This window comes from Narcine bancroftii, chromosome 9 (assembly GCF_036971445.1).
Source record: "Narcine bancroftii isolate sNarBan1 chromosome 9, sNarBan1.hap1, whole genome shotgun sequence".
NCBI classification, from domain to species: domain Eukaryota; kingdom Metazoa; phylum Chordata; class Chondrichthyes; order Torpediniformes; family Narcinidae; genus Narcine; species Narcine bancroftii.
In genome coordinates this window covers 16987719-17007689 of record NC_091477.1, presented here as the reverse complement: position 1 = coordinate 17007689, position 19971 = coordinate 16987719, and the positions used below count along the sequence as shown (strand labels likewise).

The following is a 19971-nucleotide window of genomic DNA, read 5'->3' as shown; positions in this document are numbered from 1 at the left end:
GATTTACTTTTGAATGCGTTGTTGAAGGGCAGCAGAGCATGACAGCCTTTAGCTAGTTCTGCAACAGTAGGAAAAAGGTTGCTATAGTGACTAAGGGGACTGAAATTAATTTTTGATTGAAATTACATCCAACACATTTTCTCATTTACTAGAATTGTTAAAAACTCATGTATTTATCCAATCTATTTGTGAGGCCTTTTCCTTGCATTTCACTATTTACATTGGGTAGAATTTTAAAAGGAGACCAGATGTGTGTTGACTGGAACAAAGCTTTTTCACTTTTGGGATCTTAGTTCAGTTGCAATTCACAGTACATTCCACAATTGCTTCAACAACAAATATTAAAAGTAAAATAAATCTGAGACAGTCAACATGGAAATTCAAGGATAGTTTGTATCCTACAGTGAATGTATGTTTGCATAAATACAGATATTAATCTGCATTTAATAATTCTTCGATCTTCTTCAACATATCTCATTGTTTCTTTGAAACATTTTCCTGATCTCCTTTCTTTTGCATATTAAAAAATCAAAGGATTTGATTTATATTGATCTATTATCCATTTAACATATCTGGTTAGACACAATAGGTTTCTTGGCAAAAAGAACTATAAATGTCTGTCAATTTTGACTGCAGCAAAATAAATAGCAGAGGCCTTTACCAAAAATTAATGTTAATGGTTCAATTCCACCTGATAATTCAATGCATTGTGATCACACACAGACATTTAAAAAAAACATCTGGATGAGCACTTGAATGAGCAATTGCTGGTAAGTGGGGTTGCAACGAGTCCCCTGGTTACCACAGGGTTCCAGTTCTGAGAATTGTTTATAACCTGAACTGTTCAGGATTTGTAAATGAGCAAAAAAAAAGAGAATTACAGAAACAGGCATGATGGGAAAACAAGCTGCTGCCAGCTGGCCTCACTGTCTCAATTACCGAGTCTCTCAGCCCTGCAATTATTGTAGCTCGGTGGAGGTGTGGAAAGGAGGCACATGAATGATCGGTTTCCACCTGGCATAAGATTCCTGTCAGCAAATCCATCCCTCGGATCTCCCAAGCTCTTATTTGTTTGTAGATGTCCTTTAGTCCGTTGTTCATAACTCGAGGAAGACCTTTAGTATAAATAGGTATCAGGTTGTTGTCATAGACATAACGGACTGAATGGCTGGTTTCTGTTCTCTATGACTGGTTTCAGCTCTGGAAAAAGCTTTGTGGTGTACCTTAGTACTTGCTCCTGAACTTGTAGCATTTCTTGCAGAACTGCAATACACGCAGCATTTTGTCGTGCGTATGCACCAGCTTTCTTTTATAGCCTAGTCCAAGAACATTTTAATGTAAGTTCTTTGTTGTAGGAGAATTAACCCTACTCTCTGGTGAATTGATACTTGCACTAACTTTGCTTACTTGCTTTGGCTACAGCATAATGATGTTTTTTTTTTCCTCTCTCTCACGTGCCAGATCCACTTCCATTCATTCAAGGCACGGTTAGCGTAGCAGCGCAACAGTGCCAGTGACTCGGAGTAGAATCTGGTGCTTTTCCTAAGAACATTCTTCCTGTGTCGGCGTAGAATTCCTCCAGGTGCTCCGGTTTCCTCTAAAATGCCAGGGGGTCTAAGTTAATTTGGATGCAATTGGGCGGCACATGCTTAATTAGCCGGAATTGCTTTCTACTGTGCTTTTTAAAAAAAAGTCATGAACAATGTTCTTTTGCTTATTGTAATTGTGTACCTTTATCATTGTTCTTTTTGTGCTCTTCTTCCATTGCCTGTATAGATTACATATTCTCTGTTCTTGAAAGGCAAAAAAAAATAGATTCTTGAATTAAATTTATAGATACAGTACAGAAACAGGCCCTTCCAGCCAATGAGTCTGCACAACCCAGATACAACCGTGTGACCAATTGGCTTACTAACGCTGGGAGAACGTGTAAAATTCCTTTCAAGCAGCAGTGGACTTGAACCTGAATCACTGGCGCTGTAGTGGTGAGTAGAGTTTATGAAGCCAAGATGAAACTTATGTTCTTCAGATGCAAGTCCAAATGAATAGAAATCACTATGGAGGAGTGTTGAGGATTGGTGATTTGAGCAATTGCTGAAGCTAGCCGGACAGTTGGTAGGTTCTGCCCCTTGGTGAAGTTACTGACCTGGATTGCCAGAATTGGGCTATTAATCTTATTGGGATTCTACCAATCTTGAGAGTCGAAGAACCCCATAGAAGTTCTTTTGGAGACCTGATCTAAGCACAACTTAATGTATTCAACTTATTCAACATTGTGGCACCCTAATTAGTGAGAAGCACCCTTTTACAAGAAAATGTTGTCCAAATCACATCTATCCATCTCCATCCTGTTTCAAATGATCAAATGTTTTGAAACCTGTTGTGCCATCTGTGCATAAGATAGAATATAATTGTAAATATGTTTACTTTCAGCATACTGGCAAAACTCTTGAATTACATTATTTATTCTGTCTGGCAGTTTATTTTCTGTGTTTGTGTAATTTGAAAATGTCTTGCTATGGATTTTTCCCAACAAGGACGAATCTAGAACAATTATAGTAAACTATAAAATGTATTGATGCCATTCTTAAATCAAAATGGACCTGCTTCACAAAGTTCATGAAGGATCATCATTTTGCAAAAAAAAGTACCTGCACTTTAATGTTTCATTGGTCTTTTAAAATCTGTAGACAGCATAATATAATAAAATACCTCTCAGATCACCAGCAGGAAATTTCTCTTGTTCAGACCTTATAACTGTTTATAAATAATAATTTAGCTTCATCTAGATTACATGTGTATTATACAATTGAAGATGATCAAAATGTTTAGTGGGGAATTTAAACAGTAACTGGCTTGAAGGCTGATATCTCATTAAATTGCATAGTCATGTGGTTGTTTATTCTCCAGAGTATGAACAAACCAGGAGAGCTCTTTGTAGTAAACAACCATACTCAGTTGAGCCCCTGATCTGAGAGATTGAATTCCTCATCCAGAAGGTGATCACTAACCTGGCAATTAAGATGTATGTCAGAAAATGTTAGTGAACAAGTTGGAAACCTCACAGGAACACAACTTAACCATGTCAAGTCAAAAGGATGGACAATGATTCCAGCAATTGGGTGAGAGCAATTTCAAGCAGACTCCAGGAAAGTCTGCTTCCTGGCAAAAAAATGCAACCAGGCTTGGAAAGCTGGGTATTGTGATAACAAGCAAGGAGTGTATGTGGCACAAATGTAGATATTATAACATGAACAAATGTTAAAAATAGCAGGAAATAATAACAAATGAGATGTAGCTTTTTGCAGATATCAGTAAATTATCCTTCTGGTGCCAATGGGATTGGATACCTACATAACACGAGTTAATTTTTAACTTCTTGGAGACCTGCTCAGTTTTTCCAGTATTTTTGTGTTTTTACTACAATTACAATGTCTGCAGACTTTTGTGTTTAATTTCCCTCATCATTTAATGAAATTTTAATCATTTTAATTTAGCATTTAAAATGAGCTATCAGTTCTTCAGAAATTTTTGGAAGGTATGTTTTAATATACACGTTAAGAAAAAGATTGGCAATTAAAATATTAAGGCAAATAATTTATTGTATTTCTGTAACTTTGAAATGTTTTCAAACCATGCATTATGGAATGTTCTGTCTATGGGCTTACAGATAATTGCACCTGACAGAGCTCATATTTGATAAAGCTTGTAAGATTGCTACAGCAATGGAACTGATAAAAATGCAAGGGAATCCCTTTTGCTGCAGCAGGCATATATCAATATTGCTAACAGAGGGCAGTATTGATGTCATCTTCTTTATCAAACCTTGCCCATGTGGCCACAAGAGGGAGTCTTGTTGGGAAACCTCAGATCAGATGTAAATGTGATGAAATGATATTTGAGTAGGCGACTAAAGCATAACTAGGACTTTCATGCTCCAGTTGTGCAGAAGTCATTAAATTTTTGGTCAACTCATTACTGGAAAGATGTGGAAACTATGGAGAGGATGCAGACAAGATTTACCAGGCTACTGTCTGAATTGGAAAATAAGTCTTATGAGGCAAGGTTAGCAGAGCTAGGGCTTTTCTCTTTGGAGAGAAGATGGATGCAAGGTGACTTATCAGAGGTCTTCAAGATTCTGAGTGGCATAGATAGCAATACAGGCTAGACAAAGGAGGTATAGTGGATGTTGCATTTTGGATTTCTAAAGGCCCCTGACTAGATCCCACACATGAGGCTGCTTAACAAGATGAGAGCCCATGGAATTACGGGACAGATAGTAGCATTGGTAGAGCATTGGCTGATTGGCAGGAAATGGAGATTGGAAATAAGGGATCCGATTCTGGTTGGCAACGGTTACCAGTGGCATTCTGCAGGGGTCAGTGTTGGGGCCATTTTTAAAAATGTTTTATGTTAATGATTTGTATTGAGGTATAAATGGTTTTGTGGCTAAATTTGCAGATGATTCCAAGTTAAATGGAGAGCTGGGTAGTGATGAGAAAATGGAGGGGCTGCCAGAGAAATGTACATAGATTAGGAGAATTTACAAATGAAGTACAATGTTAGAAAATGTTTGGTCATGCACATTGGTAGAAAGAATAAAAGGGCAGACTAACTTTTGGATGAGGAAAAAATTCAGAGGTGCCAAATGTGGCAAAGGGACTTGGGAGTCCTCATGAAAGATACCCTAAAGGTTAACCTCCAGGTTGAGTCAATGGTGATGAAGGTGGATGCAAGATTGGCATTCATATCTAGAGGAATTGGATATAAGAACAGGGATGTGATGTTAAAGTTTTGTAAGTAATGGGAGACCTCACTTGGAGTATAGAGTACAGTTTTTGACTCCTTATTTAAGAAAGAATGTGCCAGCTTTGGAGATTTTTCAGAGAAGACTCTCAAGAATAATTCCTGAAATGAAGGGATTAGCATATGAGGAACATTTGTCGGCCTTTGGGCTGTACTCCTTGGAGTTCAGAAGAATGAGGGGAGATCTTATAGAAGCATTTTGAATGTTGAAAGGCCTGAACTGAGTAGATATGGTAAGTTTTTCCCCATGGTAGGGAAGTCAGGGACAAGAGAGCACAACTTCAGGATTGAACGGTGCGCATTTAAAACAGAGATGCAAAGGAATTTCTTTAGCCAGAGAATGGTGAACCTCTGTACTTTGCTACTATAGGTGGCTGTGGAGGCCAAGTCATTGGATGTATTTTAAGACAGAGAATGACTGGTATTTGAATAGTCAGATATCAAAGGTAATGCAGAGAAGGCAGGGGATTGGGGCTGAGTAGGAGGATGGATCAGCTCATGATGGAATGGTTGAATGGTGGATGAACTTGATGGGCTGAATGGCTTATTTCTGCTTCTTTATGATCCTTGAAGAAATTTCAAGTAAGGTTTCTGAACATGAGAGAGACGAGAAGGCTCAGATGTTTGTGTGGAGTGATGAAGATAATATCAAAATGAGCAAAATACAAACAGGTCCAAAACAAAAACTCTAATCGTATGGTTACATTCAAAGAAAACCAAAAGAATTTTAAGAAAAATTCCAGAATAATAAACAAATGAGATGAAGTGAGAACAAGTATATGCACAGGCATCTTCGCTCTGTGGATCAACAGAATGAAGGCCATCATCCTCGTCTGAGGGATAGCCATGACAACGAATACAAGAGAGGAACTTGAAAAATAATATAATCAACCAAAGAAATTAATAATTTATAATCCACCACAGCAGTTCTGCTTAAATGAGAGAAGCAAAAAATTATTAATATCATAAATGCAATTAATTATATTTAAATGAAACTGATGTTAAATGCAGTGTGCAAGTGGCCTATAGCTACGTTGCACTGCCAAGCACACAAAAATTGACAGAATCTTGTTGGAAGCAGCTACAATTGGAATAAGTGATGGACAGAACAAATTGATATGCTTTATAAATACTTATTATGTATTCAGTCCTTATTTTGTATTCTCATCCATTCTCAATTGTATGCATTATCATCCAACTAAATTAAATCTTATTTACCTCAATCACATCTTATCCATGTTTTAAAAAAAAATGGACTCCAGGAGATTGATGCAGTTGAACTTGCTTTGTTGACTACACTGAATTCAAATAAAAATGATTATTTTGGAGCTGTTTGTAGAATTTGTAGCTCAGTTTTATTGATATAAAACATTTTTTGTTGAAAATAGTTTTAATTTTATTGAAATTAATTTGTTAAGTGAATGATTTGCAGGATATGGATGTTGACAGAAATTTGCCTTGAACTTAGAGAAATAATGATTTTGAGAACAATTGTGCCAAAATCAAATGTTGGCAATTCAGCATTAACACCATCTGCTTGTGCGAATGGATTATTTTCCACAAATAGAATCATTTATGTAATGGGGAAAAAAAATAAATAAACACTAATCTTTATGGAAGAATTGATAATTTCCTGAGTAAAAACATTCTTCACTTCTGTTTTATTTTAAGAAAATCTTCCCTCAACCTCATTTATTCCATTTTCATGAACATAAAATCCTTTGTTCCTCAAACTATTTCTCCTCTGCACTCAATTAGGGCCTTCCTATATTCTTACAGCATTGTCACAAGAACTTATTTGTGGTCTAACCAGAGCTCTAAAAGGGTTAAAACATAACTTTCTTGCACTTGTATCCATTACCTTTTGCTGTGGAATCCAGTTATACTATGCTAACATTTCTTTCAAGATATTCTGCTGTCCTCAAAGATCTATGTACATAAACCGAAGGTCTCTTTAGCTCTGCATGCTTTACACAGCTGTATCATAAAGTCTACATCACCTATCTCAATTCCTTCTCCAAGCGAGTATCACCTCATACCTCTCTTCATTAAATTGTATTTGCCATTTCTACAGCCCTGTTATAAACGCCAGTGTTCAAGTATGTAAGAGAAGGTATTGCAATTTATTTTTGTCATGAGCCTTTTTGAATAGCAAAGGCATACTGTGAAATGTAGGGGTGAGATTTTGTGTTGTGCTTTAGCTTCTGTCTCCTGCCACTGTTGTCTCAAGAGACGACTGGCTGGGCCCTGTGGATAGAGTCTGCTCCTCGCTACCTTGTCTGAAAAGCTCCCAGAGACTCAACTGAAAATTGGGATTCTGATCTTGCTTGTGTTTAACCTTTCCTTTCCTGAATCTGTGAAGATGTCTGGTAATCCTGTCTCCTTTGAGACAGGATCAGTGAAAACCAAATTTTACAACACAAAATAATTTTGTCAAAAGAATAATTTCCCACCAGCATTACATTTCTTCTGATATATTTTTTACCAATGCCATCATTACCATTGGGAAAGTAAAATATGAGTATGACATAAAGGGCAGATCAGCTCCACAGAGCAACATCACCCAATTGCAGTGCAAATGTCATGGAGTTCCACACAAATATGGAATATCAGAACATTAGAGATGGCATATAATTATTTATGATAGTACAGAAAGTGGCTATTCAAATTCATTATCTCAGCAGAACAATTCCGTCTCCCCCTGTCAACCTGCAACATATTCTCTCTCACATGTCCATCAATGCCCCTTTGATTTTTTTTGCCTCTTCCTTTCGATGGGAGCTATTTGCAGTTGGCAGTTAACCGGCATGACTTTGGGAACAAAAAATTGAGTAGCTGGAGGAACTCCTCAAAATCATGGTGAGAATGTATGAAGTTTACAGATTGTAAGATTAATATGTCATGAAAACCTTTCCAAAACAGCAATCCCTTTTGTTCATTTTGTGGGTATAATTGGGATTTTCCTGAGTGTGTGGTGGCTGTGAAATACAGATTAACAAATTTGCTCTTCCAGGATACTCATATTTTACTTTCCCAATGGTAATGATGGCATTGGTAAAAAATATATCAGAAGAAATGTAATGCTGGTGGGAAATTATTCTTTTGACAAAATTATTTTGTGTTGTAAAATTTGGTTTTCACTGATCCCTCCCATGGGTATGTAACCAATTCTCATATCATTGTCTTGACCATTGGCAGGCCATCTCTCCAGTAAATTCCATACTATGCTGGTCTCCTGTCTAACATTAGCACAATATTTTTGGTATCTTTCACTTGAGCTATCTCTTTCCTATCCTTCAGAATGGTACCAAACAAATACAGTAGGTATTTTTGCAGTTTGCTTATAGCGTACTTTATGTTCTAATATTTTCAGAACATGTAGTCCATTAATATTTGACATCACCTATATCCATGGAGTAGGTGAATCACATGACAATTTTCCACCCTTTCCATTCTTCCCATGATGCTACTCTACCTACAATGCTGGAGACCCCACTTTGAACCTAACTGTGGGTGCTGTTCACAGAGTTTGCACATTATCCCTGACTGTGTGTTTCCTTTTGGGTGCTCTGGTTTCCTCCCAAGCTGAAAAGAAATATTGGTAGGTTAATTGATGACCATAAATTTCTGGGTTATTGGCATAAAGAGAGCCACGTGTGATAAAGAATATATTGCCGTAAGACAAGAAAATAAGGAGAGTGGGTGGATCCAATACAATTGCTCCCCTGGAAGCTGAAAAGCCTCCATTATTGTTATATGCTTGTTTGAGATTGTGAAACTACTGTCTGGAAATTCTTGAGTGAATATCATTCATCAGTGAAGCAAAAAGCATTATCAGCAAACTGTGCCTGCCTCTTATCTTTCAATCAATGGAAGCAAATCTTGTCTTTCTGTGGTGATGTGACGAAACCAAGTTCTGCAAAGGAAACATACAGAGAAAGCTGACAGTTTTTACTGAACAAATAACAAACAATGTTAATTGAATAAAAACCATTCAAAGGCTACAAAGTTTAATTCCTGTTAAAAACAAATATCTATGCTTGCATACAAATTTATAACAGGCTTACAAAACTTAAATCACGAATAATATACATGAATGGTAACATTTTATTACACAGTGTTTAGCCATATTTTCATTTGTATTTTGTGTTGTAGAATTTGGTTTTCACTGATCCCTCCCATGGGTATGTAACCAATTCTCATATCATTGTCTTGACCATTGGCAGGCCATCTCTCCAGTAAATTCCATACTATGCTGGTCTCTTTGGTGTGTGCAGAAGCTCCTGTTACTGACCTCACTCTCAGCCGCAGCAACAACAACCAGGCAGCAGTTCCTCTAAAACAAAAGTACAGAAAAATAATCTATTTCTTTAAATTTAATGTATTTATGATTGTACTGTTCAGAAAGGGTTCCTGGTGACAACAATACATCTGATTCATGGTGGCCACTTGGAATACAATGTAATACAGATTTGTCTGGATGCAGAAATTTGATCTAACTTTCATTCAATTTGTTCAATGGGATACTTTTTCCCAACTTGAATTAATGGTCTGGTGCACTGACCTCTACCTTGCTGATGCCAGTCAGCAGCTCTTGGACACCTCCTCCTATTGTGTCCTCCCACAGGACCCCACCAGCACACATCAAGCCACTGTCTCCAATCTCATCACCTCTGGTCACCGCCCCTCCATGGCTGCTAACCTCATTATCTCCCACCCCTGCACTACCTTCTACCCAAGATACACAAACCCAACCATTCGGGTAAACCTATTGCTCCTGCCCCACAGAACTAGATTCATTCTACCTTGACTCTATCCTTTCTCCCTGGTCTAATCTCTCCCCACCTGCATCCGCAACATCTCACATGCCCTCTATCTCTTCAACGACTTAGATTCTCTGAACCAGACCGCCTCATCTTCACAATGGGCGCCCAATCATTTTATCCCCCATACAGAAGGTCTGGAATTCTTCCTGGACTAAAGACCTGACCAGTCACCCTCTATCACCACCCTCCTCTGCCTGGCAGAACTTGTCCTCATTCTAAATAATTTCTCTTTTAACTCATCCCACTTCCTCCAAATCAAAGGAGTAGCCATAGGTATCTGCATAGGTCTCAGGTATGCCTGCCTATTTGTGGGCTTTGTGGAGCAATCCATGCTGCAAGCCAACACAGGCAAGAGCCCTCAACTCTTCCTCCAGTACATCGGGGCTGCCTCATGCACCCACGATAAGCTTGTCAACTTCATCCACTTCGTGGACAACTTCCACCCTGATCTCAAACTCACCTGGTCTATCTCTGGCAACTTCCTTCCCTTCCTGGATCTCTCTGTCTCCATCTTGTGAGATAAGCTGGCCACTGACATATACTACAAGCCCTCAGATTCCCACAACTACCTGGGCTACACTTTCTCACACCCTGTCCCCGGCAAGGGTTCAATCTCCTTCTCTCAATTTCTCCATCTCCGCTGCATCTGTTCCTAAGATGAGGTCTTCTAGTCTAGATCTTCCAAAATGACTACCTTCTTTCACAATTGTGGCTTTCCCTCCATCACCATCAACTTAGCCCTCACCCACATCTCCTCCATCTCCTGCTCATCTGCCCTGGCCCCTTCTGCCCCCAGATGCAACAAAGATAGAATCCGCCTCATCCTCACCTACCACTCCATTAGCCTCCACATCCAACACATTATCTGCCAGAATTTCCTGCACTTGCAACAGAATCACCACCACCACCAGACAAATATTTCATTCTCCTCCCCTCTTGCCTTTCTGCATGGACCACTCCCTCAGCAATTCCCTCGTGCACTCATCCCTCCCCTGGCATCTTCCTCTATGTCTGCAGGAGGTGCAACATTTGTGCCCACCTCCTCCCTCACCACAGTCCCAGCCCCAAACAGGCCTTTCAAGTGAAGCAACACTTCATTTGTACATCCAGAGGACTTATTTACTGCATCCAGTGCACCCTTTGCGGCATTCTCTAAATCTGAGAGACCGGTCGCCGACTGGGAGCTTGGGACCTCTGCTCTGTTCACAACCACAGTGACCTCCCAGTGGCCAACCATTTCAATTCTGTCACACCCCCATTCTTGCATATCTGACCATGGCCTTATGTACTATCCCACCCTGACCACCTGCAGACTGGAGGAACAACACCTTATTTTTCGTCTGGGCACTCTCCAGCCAGATGGCATTAACATTGACTTTACTACCTTCCACTAAACCTGATTGTCTTTTCTTTCCTCTCCCACTATTCGTGTCTCTCAAGTTCATCCATTCTTCCAACCCTCCCTCCTCCCCCCCCTCCCCCATTGCTGCTGTCTGTTCTCTCTTTTCTCTACCTATCAATTCCTGTCTTCACCAGCCCCCCACCACCCTGACTCTTTTGTTTGGATACCTGCCGGCATTTTCTTATACCTTGATGAAGGGCTCAAGCCCAAAATGTGGGTTATGTATCTTTACCTTGGCAACATAAAGGACACTATTTAACCTGCATTGTATTTTTTTTAAAAAAATTGAATTAATTTATTGATTCTTCACGTTAAAAGGAATTATTTTTTTTCTGGAGTTATGCCAATGTTTTCTCTGCATTTCTCTCTCAAAATGCTCACCTTGAAGAGCGTCTGCTCCTCTCTGACAGCATTTTCATTTGTCACTTTGACCTTGTTTATACTCAATAGTTTCTGCGTCCCTTCTAAAAATGTTGAACAAATTTCTCTTCAACAGCCACATTTCTGAATCATTTTGACCTCCACCCATGCAGATATTTCCCCTGTTTTAGTAAAAACACAATACTGGAGAAACTTAGCAGGTCAGTGTACTTTCTATAGCAAAGGTAAAGATACAGTATTCTGTTCATTCAACCCTCTTCTTTGAAAATTAAGCACAATTATCTTATTTTTCTTTTTTCTAGTTCAGATGAATAGACATTAATCTGAAACATTAACTGTCTCTCAGCACTGCGCACTTCCAGCATATTCTATTTTTATTTCAGATTTCCAGTAACTGCAGTATTTTGTTTTCAACCAATGCCTGCTCAGCTCGTACACAAGATGATTCAACAGAAGAAGTTGTAAGGCTGGCCAGATGTGAGGAGCAACCCCACTGAAAATTATCTTTGATATTACTAATTCTAACTTCTCAAAAAATTTCAAGTTTTAAAAAAAAAAGTATTTGTTGCGAGAACAAATCCTGTCATGTTTGAAATCATTATTTCTGCATACCTTTGCATGGTCATTATGGGACATTGATCCCTGAAAAATCCCCCTGTGCTTTATGATTAAATATTAAGGATTGATAGATCTCAGTTAAATAATGGGTATTAACTGCATGGGTGAATTTTGTTACTTTTTTTGTTTGGTTTGACAGAAATTGTCAGAAAGAAATTCAACAAGAAAATCTGCAGAGGCTGTGATGGTCATTTAATGAACAAAAGTGTTGGAAAAACTCAGCAAGTCACACAGCATTTTTTTTGACAAAGGTACATAACCAACATTTTGGACGTGCACCCTTTGTCAAGGAAATGAGCAAAGAGCAAACAGGTCCTTGAATAAAATAATGGGGGAGATGCAAGGGGAGGAACACAAATCCACAGGCAAGAGGTCACAGGTAAATTCATACAGTTCTGGGGTGGGAATGGTTAAACCATGATTGACTGCCACTATGAATTCTCAATTGGGACAATTAGCTATCAACCCAAAGGAAGTAACATCTTGACTTCATATACATGATGGCAGTCTTTGGATCAATTTGGTCTCTTAAACAAAATGACAAGATTAATTAATCAAGCTGTTGTATTTATGGAAGGCACGAGGCAATAATCTGAATGACTGATATTATTCCACAATTGAGGCTGATTTTCTAATTTATGGTTGAATACATTATACAGGTCAGTTCAACATTGGTTTCAATGATGCGAGATAAGGGATTTACAAAATTGTCATTCATAGTCCATGAAGGAAAAGATGAAAAAAATTATTGGGGTGATTTAAGTTCATACATTAATTTTTTTTGCCATATGTTCTGGTTTCATCTTGAGCCTGTCAGTAGGAGGTTGGAAAAACAGCATCTGATGAAGTTATAATCCCAGAACTCTCTTTGCAGTTATTTATTAGTGTCCAAAGCATGAGGAACTTTTCAATGTTAAAGTACTGCACTCAACTATTATAAGAAAAACAACCCTCAAGATTGAAGACATGCTTGAATTGTTTTGTTATTGAAGCACCTGTGACCTGGCTGTACCTTTACCATGGCCTAGTCCCTCATTTGTTACATGGCTTCAGCGAAAGTGCTCACGGAGATTGATTTGCACCTTGCTTTTCTGAAGCCATTATAGTCATGACTTGTATTAAGTAGAGGTTCTCTTTTGGCATGATGAATAAAATGAGTGAGTTGGTAAAATGGAACTGGTTGGCCTCTGCTCAAGGTGGAAGTAGAAACCCCTCAGACCATCCTGATGGAAACATTAAGATCATTTATATTGTGATAGATTACATCATATTTCATATAATGTATAGAAATGTTTTTGGAAGACTTAGATTGGGGATTTTAGTGTAGGTCAGAAACAAACACAAACACTTCGTGAGTTCTGTGTTCAGCCTGTTGAAAAGCCTTGTGGTCCATACAAGAGGAAATAGCTGGCTAGAGTGTTTCACTTGAAATAAAGGAAACAAAAAGGGACTCTGTGGTGATCTGCAGGAAGAGGTTATCATTTCGAGAAGACACTGAAGTGGCTGATCAAAGGGAATCAGTTTGTGCGTGTCCAATCAGCAATGAATCTCTCTCTCTGAAACCAATGAGAACGTTTCTGAGTGGTAACCAATTGCTTTTAAACACCAGAGCTTGGTGAAAATTCATAAATGTTAAATTCTGTGCACAGTATAAGAATTGCCTGATACTGGTGAACTTGGAGGTGTGAGTTGGACTGTGAATCAAAGAACTTTTCTGAACTTGTACACATTACATACCCATGCACTTAGAATTAGAAGGGGGTTAAGTTAATAGTAATAAGTTAAAGTTTGATCCTGTTTTTATGTTTTAAAAAAAAAATTAAAATTTATTTTGTTTAAGTAACCATTTGTCTTGATGAATTTCTATTGCTGCTGGGTTTTGGAGTCCTCTGGGCCTGTAACAACATCCTGTTGGAACCAGGGGAATAGTGAAAATGGCAGAGGCATCAGAGCAGTCATGATTACTGGACCAGAAGAGCAGAGATAGTCGGAAGAAAGGTGGATAGATAGAATATGATCACAGCGGCATGGTTAGTGTAGTGGTCAACACAACTCCGTTACAGTGCCAGTGATCAGAACTAGGGTTTCAATCCCATGCAGTCTCCATGGAATTTGTATGTCCTCCCCTTGTCTGCATGGGTTTCCTCAAGGGACTCTGGTTTCCTCCCACCATTCAATTGGATGTAAATTGGGCAATGTGGGCTCATGTGCCAAAATTGCCTGTTACCATGTTGTATGTCTAATTTAAAAAAATTAATAAAATTGTGAATCATGGAGGAAGGCCAGACTGAAACAAGGGCAGTCAACCTTGTGGACTTTGAGCAGAAACTAGAGGTGGGCTGAGTCACTATTAAGGTATTCGCTCTGAGTGAAATCAAGAAGTTCACTGATTTCTTCCTGTGTGTAGCTCTATGACAGAAGAACTCTTTCTTCCTGAAGTTAAACAAGAAACTCTGCAGATGTTGTACTTGTCATTTACACTCAAATGGCAGAGAAACCCAGTCAGTCACACAGCATTCTTTATGTAGCAAAGATAAATGACCAATGTTTCAGGCCTGAGCCTTTTGTTTTGATATGAGCGAAAAGCTGGAAGATGATTGAGTAAAAATGATGAAGCAAGGAGCAATGGGAGGAGCTTGCGCCCACAGGGTGGATATGGGTGGGAGGGGACAAAGAAAAATGGTGAGATGTGATGGGGAGATGTTAGCGCTCTAAATGGAGAGGGAAGGTGGTGGGGAGCTGGAGGAAATGAAACAAGGGATGGGAAGAGCAAGAGACAGACTAGGGGTTTAACACAAACTGGATAATGCCATCCAGTTGGAGAGTGCCCAATCGGAATATTAAGGATTGATCCTCCAATTTGGGGGAGGCCTTGGTTCGGCAGTGAATGAGGCCATGGATAGTCATGTCAGTGTGGGAATGGGGTGAGGAGTTGAAATGGTTGGCCACTGGGAGATCCCTGCTATTGCAGCAGAGTGAAGGTACTCACCAAACTATCTCCTAGTCTCTGTCCAGTCTCTCTGATGTAGATGAGGCCATAATGGAGGCACTGGATGTGGTAGATGACCCCTGCAGATTCACAATTGAAAAGTGTTGCTTCACTGGGAAGGACCGACTGTTTCCATTATGTTGTGGACATGCATAGCACTTCCTTGGGTCACAGGGGTAGGTGGCAAGGGGGCATTTAGGGGAAGGGATATTTCTTTCTTCATGAATCTTCAAGAAGATTGCTCACTCCCAAAATGTTGCACCTTTGGCAGATTTCACAGGAACATGAATCAAATTGTATTTGCATGGTAGGACAATCTTGTCTTCTTAAATTCTATGCTCAATTCAAGTAATTCCTGTTGGCACACAGTTTGAGAAGATCCCTCCCATCCCTGAAATATATGAACAATTCTTGATAGAATTATTCAATCTCTGAAGATCATAGCCTCTTCCCTGCTAAGTAAGTATGAGGAAAACCAGTAGAGTTCGATCGATTACAATCATCAAACTTAACACACGTAGTCTACAAAATCAGCTCCCAGGGACTGTTCGTCTTTTTTGTATACACCAAATATCCTTTAAAGGATCTCAGTGTTTCAGCTTTTCTTTTTGATACAAGGAAATAAACCTTTTAAATAAGTTCAAAAGACAAACATAGACTTACAAAACATTGTATTTTTAATTGGCCTCTATTTACTCTGTAAAGTTCAAATTTCAAGTTTATTGCCTTTTTTTTCATGCTTTGCCCATTACAAAATTATTGGAAAAAAAATTAATGATACAGCCAGAGCCATTTCTGGCCCATGCTGCCCAATGGGACCCAATTTTCTCCTGTTGGTCAGGATTCCTCCCAAATATTTTGGAGGGTGGGAGAAAAGCTGAGCAACTGGAGAAAACCCATGTAGGTCTGTGGCACCCAAAATGCTTCTATTGCAGTATTCATGATGGTTAATTGGTCACGATGGTGCATTTGGGTGTTGTGGGCTCATGGGCCAAAAGGGCCTTTATGGTTGAATACATTATATAGGTCAGTTCAACATTGGTTTCAATGATGCGTGATAAAGCACTTTAAAAAAAAAAGTCATTAATCAGAATTGTTTCTTAAGGAATTCATAAAACAACTTGACACCAGAGGAGAAAAAAAGTACTAAAGACCTCAATATTATGCATAATGGCAACAAAAATCAGTATCCTTTTGAAACCACATAGAAACAAGTCCTTTGAAACACTAACAATGCACTGACCTTTAAGCAATCATTTAAACTAATTCTAATATCATTCTGTTCTTTTCACATTCTCATCAATTCTCCCAGGTTCTACTATGCACCAAGGAAACCTGCAGTGGCCATTTACCAACCCACACATTTTTGGGGTGTGAAAAGAAGCCAGGGGATGCATGCACTCACAGAATGAACCTGAAAACTCCACGCAGTTGGCCACAGACATCAGGTTCAAGCAGTTCAGCAGCAAACTCAGCCGGTCCTGCCATGAACTCCAGGACCACTTGAGCTTCAATTCACGGTAATGTTGAAACATTCTTCTTTGGCTTGGCTTTGCGGATGAAGATTTATGGAGGGGTATGTCCACGTCTGCTGCAGGCTCGTTGGTGACTGACAAGTCCGATGCGGGACAGGCAGGCACGGTTGCAGCGGTTGCAAGGGAAAATTGGTGGGTTGGGGTTGGGTGTTGGGTTAAAACACCAGCAACTACCCAATAGGCTGGAAATTTGCCCTGTTCTGTTGGCAAAAAGCAGAATGAATCAGAATTTGTGATTTTATTCTCCTCAGATTAATAATTAAAATTGATGTAAATGGGTCATTGTCAAGTAATTTTTACTCATGAATAACTTGTGGAACGATGCCCACTTTGTTTCACCATGATCTGAAAGCTCAAAACCTCATTGAATAATTTTATTCCAAATATAACCAAGGAATTAATTTCCAGAGGCGGGGTCAGAGTGACCACTTTAAAATCAAGGCATTATTTGATTGGCAAGGTGCCATGGACCCTAATGTAATAGAGGTCAATATGAATCAGCGTAAAAGTTTTAACCAACTAGAGTCAGTTGTAGGTGGTGGTTGTTTTTAGAGGCCAGTCCTTTCTGTCCTGTGACAACCTGACAGTTCTTCAGAGGAATGGCCTGCACTCATCCATGCTTCATCAGTGAATTTCTGTACAGGTGTTCCTCAACCTATGATGGGGTTACATCCTGGCAAACCCAGCGCCTTAAAAAAAAATCCTAAGCCAAATAAAAAAATCGCACCTACCAATTTTTTAATAATTAAATTTTGAATACCTTTATTCCACACTGGGGAAAAAATAATGTACACAGCTGAAAGCACACTGGGCATGAAGAACGTTTGAAGCATTGAACAAAAATTAATTGCTGGATGGTGGGGATGCTAAAACAATAGGGTCATCAATTTCACTCTCTTCTGATGATGTTCGAGAACAGCTCATTGAATGCACTATGTCATCGGCACTGGTGCATTGACACTTGTTAATGGTTTAACAGGCATAGTCTTCAGGAAGATATCAATTTTTGACTGGATGGATTCTTTCTTCTTTTCATTGCATCTTCTTTTCATCCTGTATCTGTCTGTCAGCTCTTGCAAATCTCTCGTAATTGGCGTCCATTTCTTCTAACATCCGTACACCACTATTGATAGTAATGAAGTGCCTCAGCCAGTTTCTTTGCTGTGAACTTTATTGCTCTATAACTTCTGCTTCCTCTGCCTCATTTTCTTCACTGCAAGCATGGTCGAGTCAGCATTGCGAAAGAGTATGCTGTACAATACTTTCGTGTGATGCTGCCATTCGCCCAGCGTCGGGGGAGAGAATAGCATACCGCATATCGTCAGCGCAGGAACAGATCAGAATTCGAAATTGAAAGTACGGATTTGAACCATTGTAACTTCAAAAAATCATAAGTTGGACTATCGTAAGTAGAGGATCACCTGTAATAAGGTCAGGTGGGTATGTTTGCTAATAAATGTTCCATTCCATTTGCTCACTTGCACCGCTTCGGGAAATCTTCCAAGCTGTCTTCAACAAGACCTAATCCCATAATCTTGGTCTTAACATTTCAATGGCATTTTCACCAGCAAATCCCTTGCCATCAACTGAGGGAAATAAGGGACCACTATTGATCTAAAACTACGTGAAATAATGACATGAAGGCAGAGAATTTCCTGTTAACTGACACATTTCTTGACTTCTCAAAGGCTTTGCATGATTTACGATGTATTAGGAGTGCGATTAAAAATTCATTTTGCTTCGAAGAGTATACTCGCAGGGCTTTCACAACATGACAGTCTTTGACCTGTTCCTGCAGACCCTTTGTGTTGCCTGTCCAGTAAGTTTTTAGTTAAACTGGGCATTTAGTTGGCACCCCCCTCTGGGATGCAAAACATTCACTCAGGCTATCATTCATACAATTTAGCTGCAATGTGTAAAAGGACTTGTTGCATTTCTTTCTTTGCCAGAACTCCCTACACTTGTAACCACTTCTACAAAAGAAGGCAAGGAAGAAGAAGAAAGGAAACACTACTATCTCCCAGGCTTCTCCAAGTTTCTTGTCTGTCTGGAAGCAGACTAATCGTCATTGGTTTAAAGCTTGGAAAATCCTAACCATGAGTATGCCTTAAACACTGCAATTAAAATTGGAGGCTTATCACTACCTTTTCAAGGTCAACTAGCAAAAGACAATAAATGCTGGTCTTGTGAGTGGTGCATACGTTCCAAAAGTGATTAAATAAAACATAGCAAGCTGCTTTTCTTTTGATTTGGAGGGTACAAAGCCCAACAGATAATATTAATTTGATCTTTTGTTGAAAACTCAAAACAAAAGAAACTTGGAAAGATTTCATTTAGAATATGTGCTAAAGCCCCTGGAATGTTAGAACTCTTTTATTTGCCACTTAAATTGATTATAAGTCTAGAATTTTGACTCCAACTGCAAATTGTTCTTGCACCAGTAAGCAAAATGCAACATTGTTAACTTTCATGAACAGTCAACACATAATTGTTTCAGTGTATTCTTTTGCATTTTAACTGTTTGTGGAATTAATGGATATTTTTCTTCAATCAGTTTATGCATATGCATAATGCAATCGTAAACTAATTTCAAAGACATTGGGGGGGAAAAAATCAAAGTTTTTGTTTCCTTCTCCCAAGAGTATATAAAATTTGTTTAATTGTCGAAATTGAAACATGATTAGCAAGCAAGATAAAATAAGGAATAATATTTATAAGAAACACATTGTAATTTTGTGTTGATTTCTGATTGGATTGAATTCAAGTTGAATTTTGTCTTTGTTGTGGCTTTCTTTCTAATAAAGGGTGCTGGAGGAACATTTCACTGCCTGTCTCAGTCTGTTACTGAACAGTGACAGCCTTCCAAGATTGCATTGGCCAAACAGATAAAGGTTGATGTAATTGGAAACATTTGTTCAGAAGGGAGATAACCGCTGACTTTGTGCAAATTGGGCTGTATTTTACATATCTTTATGTGTTTCTAAGTATAGAACTCTCGATGAAGCAGATTTTTTTCATTCTCTGCTAAAAATATGCATTGAGGTTATGTAAAAAAAAATCTTTACATTCAATACTCTGTGTGTTGGACCATTAGATTTCCCATTGCCCTGACAGTTCTTGGCTGGTATATTCATTTTATCAATTCAAAGGCAAATCCAAAGGTGGGATTCTAATTAAACTGAATGATTATTCTGCTACATTGTTAAATGTGAATTATTTGATTTCCTAATATTAAAGGAGAATATTATTACCTGCATAGAGAGAGTGGGTGGTCCAATTGGTCCTTTTCATGAAAGGATTCAGAAAGTAGAACAACTGATAAGAGTAAAGCTTTGAGGTTTATTTAAAATACTTGAAGTGTAAAATGAGATTTCAGGGTTATAATCGATTCTGTTTATCAATTGGCGTTGATAA

The 19971-nt window shown here is 38.8% G+C and overlaps 1 long non-coding RNA gene across 2 annotated transcripts; it reads left to right on the top strand.

The window, feature by feature from the left end:
* The first annotated feature begins 1842 nt into the window (after positions 1–1842).
* On the top strand, positions 1843–19698 carry LOC138742831 (uncharacterized). 2 transcript variants are annotated; one of them, XR_011344440.1, is made up of 3 exons: positions 1843–1985; positions 16335–16542; positions 18507–19698. It is a non-coding gene; the product is annotated as an uncharacterized lncRNA (long non-coding RNA). The 2 variants fall into 2 exon arrangements; XR_011344441.1 differs by lacking the exon at positions 1843–1985 and adding an exon at positions 12179–12284.
* Positions 19699–19971: the final 273 nt, after the last annotated feature.